This window comes from Oncorhynchus keta, unplaced genomic scaffold, assembly GCF_023373465.1.
Source record: "Oncorhynchus keta strain PuntledgeMale-10-30-2019 unplaced genomic scaffold, Oket_V2 Un_contig_7170_pilon_pilon, whole genome shotgun sequence".
Taxonomy (NCBI): Eukaryota; Metazoa; Chordata; class Actinopteri; order Salmoniformes; family Salmonidae; genus Oncorhynchus; species Oncorhynchus keta.
The window spans coordinates 46,543-62,562 of NW_026289300.1; the positions used below are offsets into that span (position 1 = coordinate 46,543).

Here is a 16,020-nt window from a genome sequence, read left to right on the forward strand (position 1 = left end):
TCAGACCTGGGCCCTGACAGACCTGGGCCCTGACAGACCTGGGCCCTGACAGACCTGGGCCCTGACAGACCTGGGCCCTGACAGACCTGGGCCCTGACAGACCTGGGCCCTGACAGACCTGGGCCCTGACAGACCTGGGCCCTGACAGACCTGGGCCCTGACAGACCTGGGCCCTGACAGACCTGGGCCCTGACAGACCTGGGCCCTGACAGTAAATCTCTGTAAGATTTTTTTTTAAAGAATGTGTTCCATAAAAGGTCCAGGACCACAAATACAAATTCCATCTAGACACTGTTGCCCTAGAGCACACAAACAATTATACATACCTCGGCCTAAACATCAGCGCCACAGGTAACTTACACAAAGCTGTGAACGAGCTGAGAGACAAGGCAAGAAGGGCCCTCTATGTCATCAAAAGGAACGTAAAATTTCACATACCAATTAGGATCTGGCAAAATAAATACTTGAATCAGTTATAGAACCCATTGCCCTTTATGGTTGTGAGGTCTGCTCACCAACCAAGACTTCACAAAATGGGACAAACACCAAATTGATACCAAAGAATATCCTCCGTGAAACCTAACCTAAAACACCAAATAATGCAGAGCAGAATTAGGCCGATACCCGCCAATTATAGGAATCCAGAGAAGAGCCATTCAATTCTTCAACCACCTAAAAGGAAGAGAAACAGAGAGTACACAGTGGCAGAATACCTGACCACTGTGACTGGCCCTAAACAGAGAGGACATAGTGGCAGAATACCTGACCACTGTGACTGGCCCTAAACAGAGAGTACACAGTGGCAGAATACCTGACCACTGTGACTGGCCCTAAACAGAGAGTACACAGTGGCAGAATACCTGACCACTGTGACTGGCCCTAAACAGAGAGTACACAGTGGCAGAATACCTGACCACTGTGACTGGCCCTAAACAGAGAGTGGCAGAATACCTGACCACTGTGACTGACCCTAAACAGAGAGTACACAGTGGCAGAATACCTGACCACTGTGACTGGCCCTAAACAGAGAGTACACAGTGGCAGAATACCTGACCACTGTGACTGGCCCTAAACAGAGAGTACACAGTGGCAGAATACCTGACCACTGTGACTGGCCCTAAACAGAGAGTGGCAGAATACCTGACCACTGTGACTGGCCCTAAACAGAGAGTGGCAGAATACCTGACCACTGTGACTGACCCTAAACAGAGAGTACAGAGTGGCAGAATACCTGACCACTGTGACTGGCCCTAAACAGAGAGTGGCAGAATACCTGACCACTGTGACTGGCCCTAAACAGAGAGTACATAGTGGCAGAATACCTGACCACTGTGACTGGCCCTAAACAGAGAGTGGCAGAATACCTGACCACTGTGACTGACCCTAAACAGAGAGTACACAGTGGCAGAATACCTGACCACTGTGACTGACCCTAAACAGAGAGTACACAGTGGCAGAATACCTGACCACTGTAACTGACCCTAAACAGAGAGTGGCAGAATACCTGACCACTGTGACTGGCCCTAAACAGAGAGTGGCAGAATACCTGACCACTGTGACTGGCCCTAAACAGACAGTACAGAGTGGCAGAATACCTGACCACTGTGACTGACCCTAAACAGAGAGTACAGAGTGGCAGAATACCTGACCACTGTGACTGGCCCTAAACAGAGAGTACACAGTGGCAGAATACCTGACCACTGTGACTGACCCTAAACAGACAGTACAGAGTGGCAGAATACCTGACCACTGTGACTGGCCCTAAACAGAGAGTACACAGTGGCAGAATACCTGACCACTGTGACTGGCCCTAAACAGACAGTACAGAGTGGCAGAATACCTGACCACTGTGACTGGCCCTAAACAGACAGTACAGAGTGGCAGAATACCTGACCACTGTGACTGGCCCTAAACAGAGAGTACATAGTGGCAGAATACCTGACCACTGTGACTGGCCCTAAACAGAGAGTGGCAGAATACCTGACCACTGTGACTGACCCTAAACAGAGAGTACACAGTGGCAGAATACCTGACCACTGTGACTGACCCTAAACAGAGAGTACACAGTGGCAGAATACCTGACCACTGTAACTGACCCTAAACAGAGAGTGGCAGAATACCTGACCACTGTGACTGGCCCTAAACAGAGAGTGGCAGAATACCTGACCACTGTGACTGGCCCTAAACAGAGAGTACACAGTGGCAGAATACCTGACCACTGTGACTGACCCTAAACAGAGAGTACAGAGTGGCAGAATACCTGACCACTGTGACTGGCCCTAAACAGAGAGTACACAGTGGCAGAATACCTGACCACTGTGACTGACCCTAAACAGAGAGTACACAGTGGCAGAATACCTGACCACTGTGACTGACCCTAAACAGAGAGTGGCAGAATACCTGACCACTGTGACTGACCCTAAACAGAGAGTACACAGTGGCAGAATACCTGACCACTGTGACTGACCCTAAACAGAGAGTACACAGTGGCAGAATACCTGACCACTGTAACTGACCCTAAACAGAGAGTGGCAGAATACCTGACCACTGTGACTGGCCCTAAACAGAGTGGCAGAATACCTGACCACTGTGACTGGCCCTAAACAGAGAGTACAGAGTGGCAGAATACCTGACCACTGTGACTGACCCTAAACAGAGAGTACAGAGTGGCAGAATACCTGACCACTGTGACTGGCCCTAAACAGAGAGTGGCAGAATACCTGACCACTGTGACTGGCCCTAAACAGAGAGTACATAGTGGCAGAATACCTGACCACTGTGACTGGCCCTAAACAGAGTGGCAGAATACCTGACCACTGTGACTGACCCTAAACAGAGAGTACACAGTGGCAGAATACCTGACCACTGTGACTGACCCTAAACAGAGAGTACACAGTGGCAGAATACCTGACCACTGTAACTGACCCTAAACAGAGAGTGGCAGAATACCTGACCACTGTGACTGGCCCTAAACAGAGAGTGGCAGAATACCTGACCACTGTGACTGGCCCTAAACAGAGAGTACACAGTGGCAGAATACCTGACCACTGTGACTGACCCTAAACAGAGAGTACAGAGTGGCAGAATACCTGACCACTGTGACTGGCCCTAAACAGAGAGTACACAGTGGCAGAATACCTGACCACTGTGACTGACCCTAAACAGAGAGTACACAGTGGCAGAATACCTGACCACTGTGACTGACCCTAAACAGAGAGTGGCAGAATACCTGACCACTGTGACTGACCCTAAACAGAGAGTACACAGTGGCAGAATACCTGACCACTGTGACTGGCCCTAAACAGAGTACAGAGTGGCAGAATACCTGACCACTGTGACTGGCCCTAAACAGAGAGTGGCAGAATACCTGACCACTGTGACTGGCCCTAAACAGAGAGTACACAGTGGCAGAATACCTGACCACTGTGACTGGCCCTAAACAGAGAGTGGCAGAATACCTGACCACTGTGACTGACCCTAAACAGAGAGTACACAGTGGCAGAATACCTGACCACTGTGACTGACCCTAAACAGAGAGTACACAGTGGCAGAATACCTGACCACTGTAACTGACCCTAAACAGAGAGTGGCAGAATACCTGACCACTGTGACTGGCCCTAAACAGAGAGTGGCAGAATACCTGACCACTGTGACTGGCCCTAAACAGAGAGTACACAGTGGCAGAATACCTGACCACTGTGACTGACCCTAAACAGAGAGTACAGAGTGGCAGAATACCTGACCACTGTGACTGGCCCTAAACAGAGAGTACACAGTGGCAGAATACCTGACCACTGTGACTGACCCTAAACAGAGAGTACACAGTGGCAGAATACCTGACCACTGTGACTGACCCTAAACAGAGAGTGGCAGAATACCTGACCACTGTGACTGACCCTAAACAGAGAGTACACAGTGGCAGAATACCTGACCACTGTGACTGACCCTAAACAGAGAGTACACAGTGGCAGAATACCTGACCACTGTAACTGACCCTAAACAGAGAGTGGCAGAATACCTGACCACTGTGACTGGCCCTAAACAGAGAGTGGCAGAATACCTGACCACTGTGACTGGCCCTAAACAGAGAGTACAGAGTGGCAGAATACCTGACCACTGTGACTGACCCTAAACAGAGAGTACACAGTGGCAGAATATCTGACCACTGTGACTGGCCCTAAACAGAGAGTACAGAGTGGCAGAATACCTGACCACTGTGACTGACCCTAAACAGAGAGGACACAGTGGTAGAATACCTGACCACTGTGACTGACCCTAAACAGAGAGAACACAGCGGCAGAATACCTGACCACTGTGACTGGCCCTAAACAGAGAGTGGCAGAATACCTGACCACTATGACTGGCCCTAAACAGAGAGTGGCAGAATACCTGACCACTGTGACTGACCCTAAACAGAGAGAACACAGTGGCAGAATACCTGACCACTGTGACTGGCCCTAAACAGAGAGAACACAGTGGCAGAATACCTGACCACTGTGACTGGCCCTAAACAGAGAGTACAGAGTGGCAGAATACCTGACCACTGTGACTGGCCCTAAACAGAGAGTACATAGTGGCAGAATACCTGACCACTGTGACTGACCCTAAACAGAGAGTACACAGTGGCAGAATACCTGACCACTGTGACTGGCCCTAAACAGAGAGCACAGAGTGGCAGAATACCTGACCACTGTGACTGACCCTAAACAGAGAGAACACAGTGGCAGAATACCTGACCACTGTGACTGGCCCTAAACAGAGAGTGGCAGAATACCTGACCACTGTGACTGGCCCTAAACAGAGAGAACACAGTGGCAGAATACCTGACCACTGTGACTGGCCCTAAACAGAGAACACAGTGGCAGAATACCTGACCACTGTGACTGACCCTAAACAGAGAGGACACAGTGGTAGAATACCTGACCACTGTGACTGGCCCTAAACAGAGAGTACAGAGTGGCAGAATACCTGACCACTGTGACTGACCCTAAACAGAGAGGACACAGTGGTAGAATACCTGACCACTGTGACTGGCCCTAAACAGAGAGTACAGAGTGGCAGAATACCTGACCACTGTGACTGACCCTAAACAGAGAGGACACAGTGGTAGAATACCTGACCACTGTGACTGACCCTAAACAGAGAGAACACAGTGGCAGAATACCTGACCACTGTGACTGGCCCTAAACAGAGAGTGGCAGAATACCTGATCACTGTGACTGACCCTAAACAGAGAGAACACAGTGGCAGAATACCTGACCACTGTGACTGACCCTAAACAGAGAGTACACAGTGGCAGAATACCTGACCACTGTGACTGGCCCTAAACAGAGAGGACACAGTGGTAGAATACCTGACCACTGTGACTGGCCCTAAACAGAGAGTGGCAGAATACCTGACCACTGTGACTGGCCCTAAACAGAGAGTACAGAGTGGCAGAATACCTGACCACTGTGACTGACCCTAAACAGAGAGTACACAGTGGCAGAATACCTGACCACTGTGACTGGCCCTAAACAGAGAGTACAGAGTGGCAGAATACCTGACCACTGTGACTGACCCTAAACAGAGAGGACACAGTGGTAGAATACCTGACCACTGTGACTGACCCTAAACAGAGAGGACACAGTGGCAGAATACCTGACCACTGTGACTGACCCTAAACAGAGAGAACACAGTAGCAGAATACCTGACCACTGTGACTGACCCTAAACAGAGAGTACACAGTGGCAGAATACCTGACCACTGTAACTGACCCTAAACAGAGAGTGGCAGAATACCTGACCACTGTGACTGGCCCTAAACAGAGAGTACAGAGTGGCAGAATACCTGACCACTGTGACTGACCCTAAACAGAGAGTACACAGTGGCAGAATACCTGACCACTGTGACTGGCCCTAAACAGAGAGTACAGAGTGGCAGAATACCTGACCACTGTGACTGACCCTAAACAGAGAGTACAGAGTGGCAGAATACCTGACCACTGTGACTGACCCTAAACAGAGAGTACACAGTGGCAGAATACCTGACCACTGTGACTGACCCTAAACACACAGAATACCTGACCACTGTGACTGACCCTAAACAGAGAGGACACAGTGGCAGAATACCTGACCACTGTGACTGACCCTAAACAGAGAGTACACAGTGGCAGAATACCTGACTGACCCTAAACAGAGAGTGGCAGAATACCTGACCACTGTGACTGACCCTAAACAGAGAGTGGCAGAATACCTGACCACTGTGACTGGCCCTAAACAGAGAGTACACAGTGGCAGAATACCTGACCACCGTGACTGACCCTAAACAGAGAGTACACAGAGGCAGAATACCAGACCACTGTGACTGACCCTAAACAGAGAGAACACAGTGGCAGAATACCTGACCACTGTGACTGGCCCTAAACAGAGAGTACACAGTGGCAGAATACCTGACCACTGTGACTGACCCTAAACAGAGAGAACACAGTGGCAGAATACCTGACCACTGTGACTGACCCTAAACAGAGAGTGGCAGAATACCTGACCACTGTGACTGACCCTAAACAGAGAGAACACAGTGGCAGAATACCTGACCACTGTGACTGACCCTAAACAGAGAGTACACAGTGGCAGAATACCTGACCACTGTAACTGACCCTAAACAGAGAGTGGCAGAATACCTGACCACTGTGACTGGCCCTAAACAGAGAGTGGCAGAATACCTGACCACTGTGACTGGCCCTAAACAGAGAGTACAGAGTGGCAGAATACCTGACCACTGTGACTGACCCTAAACAGAGAGTACAGAGTGGCAGAATACCTGACCACTGTGACTGGCCCTAAACAGAGAGTGGCAGAATACCTGACCACTGTGACTGGCCCTAAACAGAGAGTACATAGTGGCAGAATACCTGACCACTGTGACTGGCCCTAAACAGAGAGTGGCAGAATACCTGACCACTGTGACTGACCCTAAACAGAGAGTACACAGTGGCAGAATACCTGACCACTGTGACTGACCCTAAACAGAGAGTACACAGTGGCAGAATACCTGACCACTGTAACTGACCCTAAACAGAGAGTGGCAGAATACCTGACCACTGTGACTGGCCCTAAACAGAGAGTGGCAGAATACCTGACCACTGTGACTGGCCCTAAACAGAGAGTACACAGTGGCAGAATACCTGACCACTGTGACTGACCCTAAACAGAGAGTACAGAGTGGCAGAATACCTGACCACTGTGACTGGCCCTAAACAGAGAGTACACAGTGGCAGAATACCTGACCACTGTGACTGACCCTAAACAGAGAGTACACAGTGGCAGAATACCTGACCACTGTGACTGACCCTAAACAGAGAGTGGCAGAATACCTGACCACTGTGACTGACCCTAAACAGAGAGTACACAGTGGCAGAATACCTGACCACTGTGACTGGCCCTAAACAGAGAGTACAGAGTGGCAGAATACCTGACCACTGTGACTGGCCCTAAACAGAGAGTGGCAGAATACCTGACCACTGTGACTGGCCCTAAACAGAGAGTACATAGTGGCAGAATACCTGACCACTGTGACTGGCCCTAAACAGAGAGTGGCAGAATACCTGACCACTGTGACTGACCCTAAACAGAGAGTACACAGTGGCAGAATACCTGACCACTGTGACTGACCCTAAACAGAGAGTACACAGTGGCAGAATACCTGACCACTGTAACTGACCCTAAACAGAGAGTGGCAGAATACCTGACCACTGTGACTGGCCCTAAACAGAGAGTGGCAGAATACCTGACCACTGTGACTGGCCCTAAACAGAGAGTACACAGTGGCAGAATACCTGACCACTGTGACTGACCCTAAACAGAGAGTACAGAGTGGCAGAATACCTGACCACTGTGACTGGCCCTAAACAGAGAGTACACAGTGGCAGAATACCTGACCACTGTGACTGACCCTAAACAGAGAGTACACAGTGGCAGAATACCTGACCACTGTGACTGACCCTAAACAGAGAGTGGCAGAATACCTGACCACTGTGACTGACCCTAAACAGAGAGTACACAGTGGCAGAATACCTGACCACTGTGACTGACCCTAAACAGAGAGTACACAGTGGCAGAATACCTGACCACTGTAACTGACCCTAAACAGAGAGTGGCAGAATACCTGACCACTGTGACTGGCCCTAAACAGAGTGGCAGAATACCTGACCACTGTGACTGGCCCTAAACAGAGAGTACAGAGTGGCAGAATACCTGACCACTGTGACTGACCCTAAACAGAGAGTACACAGTGGCAGAATATCTGACCACTGTGACTGGCCCTAAACAGAGAGTACAGAGTGGCAGAATACCTGACCACTGTGACTGACCCTAAACAGAGAGGACACAGTGGTAGAATACCTGACCACTGTGACTGACCCTAAACAGAGAGAACACAGCGGCAGAATACCTGACCACTGTGACTGGCCCTAAACAGAGAGTGGCAGAATACCTGACCACTATGACTGGCCCTAAACAGAGAGTGGCAGAATACCTGACCACTGTGACTGACCCTAAACAGAGAGAACACAGTGGCAGAATACCTGACCACTGTGACTGGCCCTAAACAGAGAGAACACAGTGGCAGAATACCTGACCACTGTGACTGGCCCTAAACAGAGAGTACAGAGTGGCAGAATACCTGACCACTGTGACTGGCCCTAAACAGAGAGTACATAGTGGCAGAATACCTGACCACTGTGACTGACCCTAAACAGAGAGTACACAGTGGCAGAATACCTGACCACTGTGACTGGCCCTAAACAGAGAGCACAGAGTGGCAGAATACCTGACCACTGTGACTGACCCTAAACAGAGAGAACACAGTGGCAGAATACCTGACCACTGTGACTGGCCCTAAACAGAGAGTGGCAGAATACCTGACCACTGTGACTGGCCCTAAACAGAGAGAACACAGTGGCAGAATACCTGACCACTGTGACTGGCCCTAAACAGAGAGAACACAGTGGCAGAATACCTGACCACTGTGACTGACCCTAAACAGAGAGGACACAGTGGTAGAATACCTGACCACTGTGACTGGCCCTAAACAGAGAGTACAGAGTGGCAGAATACCTGACCACTGTGACTGACCCTAAACAGAGAGGACACAGTGGTAGAATACCTGACCACTGTGACTGGCCCTAAACAGAGAGTACAGAGTGGCAGAATACCTGACCACTGTGACTGACCCTAAACAGAGAGGACACAGTGGTAGAATACCTGACCACTGTGACTGACCCTAAACAGAGAGAACACAGTGGCAGAATACCTGACCACTGTGACTGGCCCTAAACAGAGAGTGGCAGAATACCTGATCACTGTGACTGACCCTAAACAGAGAGAACACAGTGGCAGAATACCTGACCACTGTGACTGACCCTAAACAGAGAGTACACAGTGGCAGAATACCTGACCACTGTGACTGGCCCTAAACAGAGAGGACACAGTGGTAGAATACCTGACCACTGTGACTGGCCCTAAACAGAGAGTGGCAGAATACCTGACCACTGTGACTGGCCCTAAACAGAGAGTACAGAGTGGCAGAATACCTGACCACTGTGACTGACCCTAAACAGAGAGTACACAGTGGCAGAATACCTGACCACTGTGACTGGCCCTAAACAGAGAGTACAGAGTGGCAGAATACCTGACCACTGTGACTGACCCTAAACAGAGAGGACACAGTGGTAGAATACCTGACCACTGTGACTGACCCTAAACAGAGAGGACACAGTGGCAGAATACCTGACCACTGTGACTGACCCTAAACAGAGAGAACACAGTAGCAGAATACCTGACCACTGTGACTGACCCTAAACAGAGAGTACACAGTGGCAGAATACCTGACCACTGTAACTGACCCTAAACAGAGAGTGGCAGAATACCTGACCACTGTGACTGGCCCTAAACAGAGAGTACAGAGTGGCAGAATACCTGACCACTGTGACTGACCCTAAACAGAGAGTACACAGTGGCAGAATACCTGACCACTGTGACTGGCCCTAAACAGAGAGTACAGAGTGGCAGAATACCTGACCACTGTGACTGACCCTAAACAGAGAGTACAGAGTGGCAGAATACCTGACCACTGTGACTGACCCTAAACAGAGAGTACACAGTGGCAGAATACCTGACCACTGTGACTGACCCTAAACACACAGAATACCTGACCACTGTGACTGACCCTAAACAGAGAGGACACAGTGGCAGAATACCTGACCACTGTGACTGACCCTAAACAGAGAGTACACAGTGGCAGAATACCTGACTGACCCTAAACAGAGAGTGGCAGAATACCTGACCACTGTGACTGACCCTAAACAGAGAGTGGCAGAATACCTGACCACTGTGACTGGCCCTAAACAGAGAGTACACAGTGGCAGAATACCTGACCACTGTGACTGACCCTAAACAGAGAGTACACAGTGGCAGAATACCTGACCACTGTGACTGACCCTAAACAGAGAGTACACAGTGGCAGAATACATGACCACTGTGACTGACCCTAAACAGAGAGTGGCAGAATACCTGCCCACTGTGACTGACCCTAAACAGAGAGTGGCAGAATACCTGCCCACTGTGACTGACCCTAAACAGAGAGTGGCAGAATACCTGACCACTGTGACTGACCCTAAACAGAGAGTACACAGTGGCAGAATACCTGACCACTGTGACTGACCCTAAACAGAGAGTACACAGTGGCAGAATACCTGACCACTGTGACTGACCCTAAACAGAGAGTACACAGTGGCAGAATACCTGACCACTGTGACTGGCCCTAAACAGAGAGTACACAGTGGCAGAATACCTGACCACTGTGACTGACCCTAAACAGAGAGTACACAGTGGCAGAATACCTGACCACTGTGACTGACCCTAAACAGAGAGTGGCAGAATACCTGACCACTGTGACTGACCCTAAACAGAGAGTACACAGTGGCAGAATACCTGACCACTGTGACTGACCCTAAACAGAGAGTACACAGTGGCAGAATACCTGACCACTGTGACTGACCCTAAACAGAGAGTGGCAGAATACCTGACCACTATGACTGACCCTAAACAGAGAGTGGCAGAATACCTGACCACTGTGACTGGCCCTAAACAGAGAGTACAGAGTGGCAGAATACCTGACCACTGTGACTGACCCTAAACAGAGAGTACACAGTGGCAGAATACCTGACCACTGTGACTGGCCCTAAACAGAGAGTACAGAGTGGCAGAATACCTGACCACTGTGACTGACCCTAAACAGAGAGGACACAGTGGTAGAATACCTGACCACTGTGACTGACCCTAAACAGAGAGAACACAGCGGCAGAATACCTGACCACTGTGACTGGCCCTAAACAGAGAGTGGCAGAATACCTGACCACTATGACTGGCCCTAAACAGAGAGTGGCAGAATACCTGACCACTGTGACTGACCCTAAACAGAGAGAACACAGTGGCAGAATACCTGACCACTGTGACTGGCCCTAAACAGAGAGAACACAGTGGCAGAATACCTGACCACTGTGACTGGCCCTAAACAGAGAGTACAGAGTGGCAGAATACCTGACCACTGTGACTGGCCCTAAACAGAGAGTACATAGTGGCAGAATACCTGACCACTGTGACTGACCCTAAACAGAGAGTACACAGTGGCAGAATACCTGACCACTGTGACTGGCCCTAAACAGAGAGCACAGAGTGGCAGAATACCTGACCACTGTGACTGACCCTAAACAGAGAGAACACAGTGGCAGAATACCTGACCACTGTGACTGACCCTAAACAGAGAGGACACAGTGGTAGAATACCTGACCACTGTGACTGACCCTAAACAGAGAGAACACAGTGGCAGAATACCTGACCACTGTGACTGACCCTAAACAGAGAGTACACAGTGGCAGAATACCTGACCACTGTGACTGGCCCTAAACAGAGAGGACACAGTGGTAGAATACCTGACCACTGTGACTGGCCCTAAACAGAGAGTGGCAGAATACCTGACCACTGTGACTGGCCCTAAACAGAGAGTACAGAGTGGCAGAATACCTGACCACTGTGACTGACCCTAAACAGAGAGTACACAGTGGCAGAATACCTGACCACTGTGACTGGCCCTAAACAGAGAGTACAGAGTGGCAGAATACCTGACCACTGTGACTGACCCTAAACAGAGAGGACACAGTGGTAGAATACCTGACCACTGTGACTGACCCTAAACAGAGAGGACACAGTGGCAGAATACCTGACCACTGTGACTGACCCTAAACAGAGAGAACACAGTAGCAGAATACCTGACCACTGTGACTGACCCTAAACAGAGAGTACACAGTGGCAGAATACCTGACCACTGTAACTGACCCTAAACAGAGAGTGGCAGAATACCTGACCACTGTGACTGGCCCTAAACAGAGAGTACAGAGTGGCAGAATACCTGACCACTGTGACTGACCCTAAACAGAGAGTACACAGTGGCAGAATACCTGACCACTGTGACTGGCCCTAAACAGAGAGTACAGAGTGGCAGAATACCTGACCACTGTGACTGACCCTAAACAGAGAGTACAGAGTGGCAGAATACCTGACCACTGTGACTGACCCTAAACAGAGAGTACACAGTGGCAGAATACCTGACCACTGTGACTGACCCTAAACACACAGAATACCTGACCACTGTGACTGACCCTAAACAGAGAGGACACAGTGGCAGAATACCTGACCACTGTGACTGACCCTAAACAGAGAGTACACAGTGGCAGAATACCTGACTGACCCTAAACAGAGAGTGGCAGAATACCTGACCACTGTGACTGACCCTAAACAGAGAGTGGCAGAATACCTGACCACTGTGACTGGCCCTAAACAGAGAGTACACAGTGGCAGAATACCTGACCACTGTGACTGACCCTAAACAGAGAGTACACAGTGGCAGAATACCTGACCACTGTGACTGACCCTAAACAGAGAGTACACAGTGGCAGAATACCTGACCACTGTGACTGGCCCTAAACAGAGAGTACAGAGTGGCAGAATACCTGACCACTGTGACTGACCCTAAACAGAGAGGACACAGTGGCAGAATACCTGACCACTGTGACTGACCCTAAACAGAGAGAACACAGTAGCAGAATACCTGACCACTGTGACTGACCCTAAACAGAGAGTACACAGTGGCAGAATACCTGACCACTGTAACTGACCCTAAACAGAGAGTGGCAGAATACCTGACCACTGTGACTGGCCCTAAACAGAGAGTACAGAGTGGCAGAATACCTGACCACTGTGACTGACCCTAAACAGAGAGTACACAGTGGCAGAATACCTGACCACTGTGACTGGCCCTAAACAGAGAGTACAGAGTGGCAGAATACCTGACCACTGTGACTGACCCTAAACAGAGAGTACAGAGTGGCAGAATACCTGACCACTGTGACTGACCCTAAACAGAGAGTACACAGTGGCAGAATACCTGACCACTGTGACTGACCCTAAACACACAGAATACCTGACCACTGTGACTGACCCTAAACAGAGAGGACACAGTGGCAGAATACCTGACCACTGTGACTGACCCTAAACAGAGAGTACACAGTGGCAGAATACCTGACTGACCCTAAACAGAGAGTGGCAGAATACCTGACCACTGTGACTGACCCTAAACAGAGAGTGGCAGAATACCTGACCACTGTGACTGGCCCTAAACAGAGAGTACACAGTGGCAGAATACCTGACCACTGTGACTGACCCTAAACAGAGAGTACACAGTGGCAGAATACCTGACCACTGTGACTGACCCTAAACAGAGAGTACACAGTGGCAGAATACATGACCACTGTGACTGACCCTAAACAGAGAGTGGCAGAATACCTGCCCACTGTGACTGACCCTAAACAGAGAGTGGCAGAATACCTGCCCACTGTGACTGACCCTAAACAGAGAGTGGCAGAATACCTGACCACTGTGACTGACCCTAAACAGAGAGTACACAGTGGCAGAATACCTGACCACTGTGACTGACCCTAAACAGAGAGTACACAGTGGCAGAATACCTGCCCACTGTGACTGACCCTAAACAGAGAGTACACAGTGGCAGAATACCTGACCACTGTGACTGACCCTAAACAGAGAGGACACAGTGGCAGAATACCTGACCACTGTGACTGGCCCTAAACAGAGAGTACACAGTGGCAGAATACCTGACCACTGTGACTGACCCTAAACAGAGAGTGGCAGAATACCTGACCACTGTGACTGACCCTAAACAGAGAGTGGCAGAGTACCTGACCACTGTGACTGACCCTAAACAGAGAGTGGCAGAATACCTGACCACTGTGACTGACCCTAAACAGAGAGTGGCAGAATACCTGACCACTGTGACTGACCCTAAACAGAGAGTACACAGTGGCAGAATACCTGACCACTGTGACTGACCCTAAACAGAGAGTGGCAGAATACCTGACCACTGTGACTGGCCCTAAACAGAGAGTACACAGTGGCAGAATACCTGACCACTGTGACTGCCCCAAAATAAAGGAAATCTTTGCCTATGTACAGACTTAGTCAGCAGAGCCTTGCTATTGAGAAAGGCCGCCATAGACAGACCTGGCTCTCAAGAGAAGACAGGCTACAGTATGTGCACACTGCCCACAAAATGAGGTGGAAACTGAGCTGCACGTCCTAACCTCCTATCAACACATATTTCCCTCAGATTACACAGATCCACAAAGGATTTGAAAACTAATCCAATTTTGATAAACTCCCGTACTGGGTGAAATTCCACAGTGTGACATCACAGCAGCAAGATGTGTGACCTGTTGCCACGAGAAAAGGGCAACCAGTGAAGAACAAACACCATTGTAAATACAACCCATATTTATGTTGATTTATTTTCCCTGTTTGTACTTCATTACAACACTGTGTATAGACAGAATATGACATTTTAAATGTCTTTTATTATTTTAGAAGTTACTGTACATTTTTTATTGTTTATTTCACTTCTGTATATTATCTACTTCACTTGCTTTGGCAATGTTAACATATGTTTCCCATGTCAATAAAGCCCTTGAATGTTTCTGTGTGTGCCGTGTGTGTTTGAGAGAGACAGAGAGAGAGAGAGCGAGAGAGAGAGAGAGAGAGAGACAGAGAGAGAGACAGAGAGAGAGAGAGAGAGAGAGACAGAGACAGAGAGAGAGACAGAGAGAGAGAGCCAGAGACAGAGAGAGAGACAGAGAGAGAGAGAGAGAGAGAGAGAGAGAGAGAGAGAGAGAGAGACAGAGAGAGAGAGAGAGAGAGAGAGAGACAGAGAGAGAGAGAGAGAGAGAGAGAGAGAGAGAGACAGAGAGAGAGACAGAGAGAGACAGAGAGAGAGAGAGAGAGAGAGAGAGAGAGAGAGAGAGAGAGAGAGAGAGAGAGAGAGAGAGAGAGAGAGAGAGAGAGAGAGAGAGAGAGAGAGAGAGAGAGAGAGAGAGAGAGAGAGAGAGACAGAGAGAGAGAGAGAGAGAGAGAGAGTTTTCATCAGTTTTCTCCTCACCTCACTCTGTTTATTGATTTGAGTAAACCTCCCCTCCTCACCATTTCCTCCTTTCCCTCGTATTCACCCTGTTTAGTTGTCTGTCTCGCTGGGATAGTTGTTGTGAGGCTGGTTGTTGTGAAGCTGGTTGTTGTGAGGCTGGTTGTTGTGAAGCTGGTTGTTGTGAGTCTGGTTGTTGTGAGGCTGGTTGTTGTGAGGCTGGTTGTTGTGAGGCTGGTTGTTGTGAGGCTGGTTGTTGTGAAGCTGGTTGTTGTGAAGCTGGTTGTTGTGAGGCTGGTTGTTGTGAAGCTGGTTGTTGTGAGGCTGGTTGTTGTGAAGCTGGTTGTTGTGAGGCTGGTTGTTGTGAGGCTGGTTGTTGTGAAGCTGTTTGTTGTGAGGCTGGTTGTTGTGAGGCTGGTTGTTGTGAAGCTGGTTGTTGTGAAGCTGGTTGTTGTGAAGCTGGTTGTTGTGAGGCTGGTTGTTGTGAGGCTGGTTGTT

General features: G+C 49.5%; 1 long non-coding RNA gene across 2 annotated transcripts; it reads right to left on the reverse strand.

Annotated features, from left to right (window-relative positions):
- Positions 1-775: 775 nt before the first annotated feature.
- Positions 776-14,226, reverse strand: LOC127926209 (uncharacterized). 2 transcript variants are annotated; one of them, XR_008123576.1, is made up of 3 exons: positions 14,112-14,226; positions 8,900-8,997; positions 776-909 (listed from the first exon to the last, which is right to left on the reverse strand). It is a non-coding gene; the product is annotated as an uncharacterized LOC127926209 (long non-coding RNA). The 2 variants fall into 2 exon arrangements; XR_008123577.1 differs by lacking the exon at positions 776-909 and adding an exon at positions 977-1,098.
- Between the last annotated feature and the right edge of the window lie 1,794 nt (positions 14,227-16,020).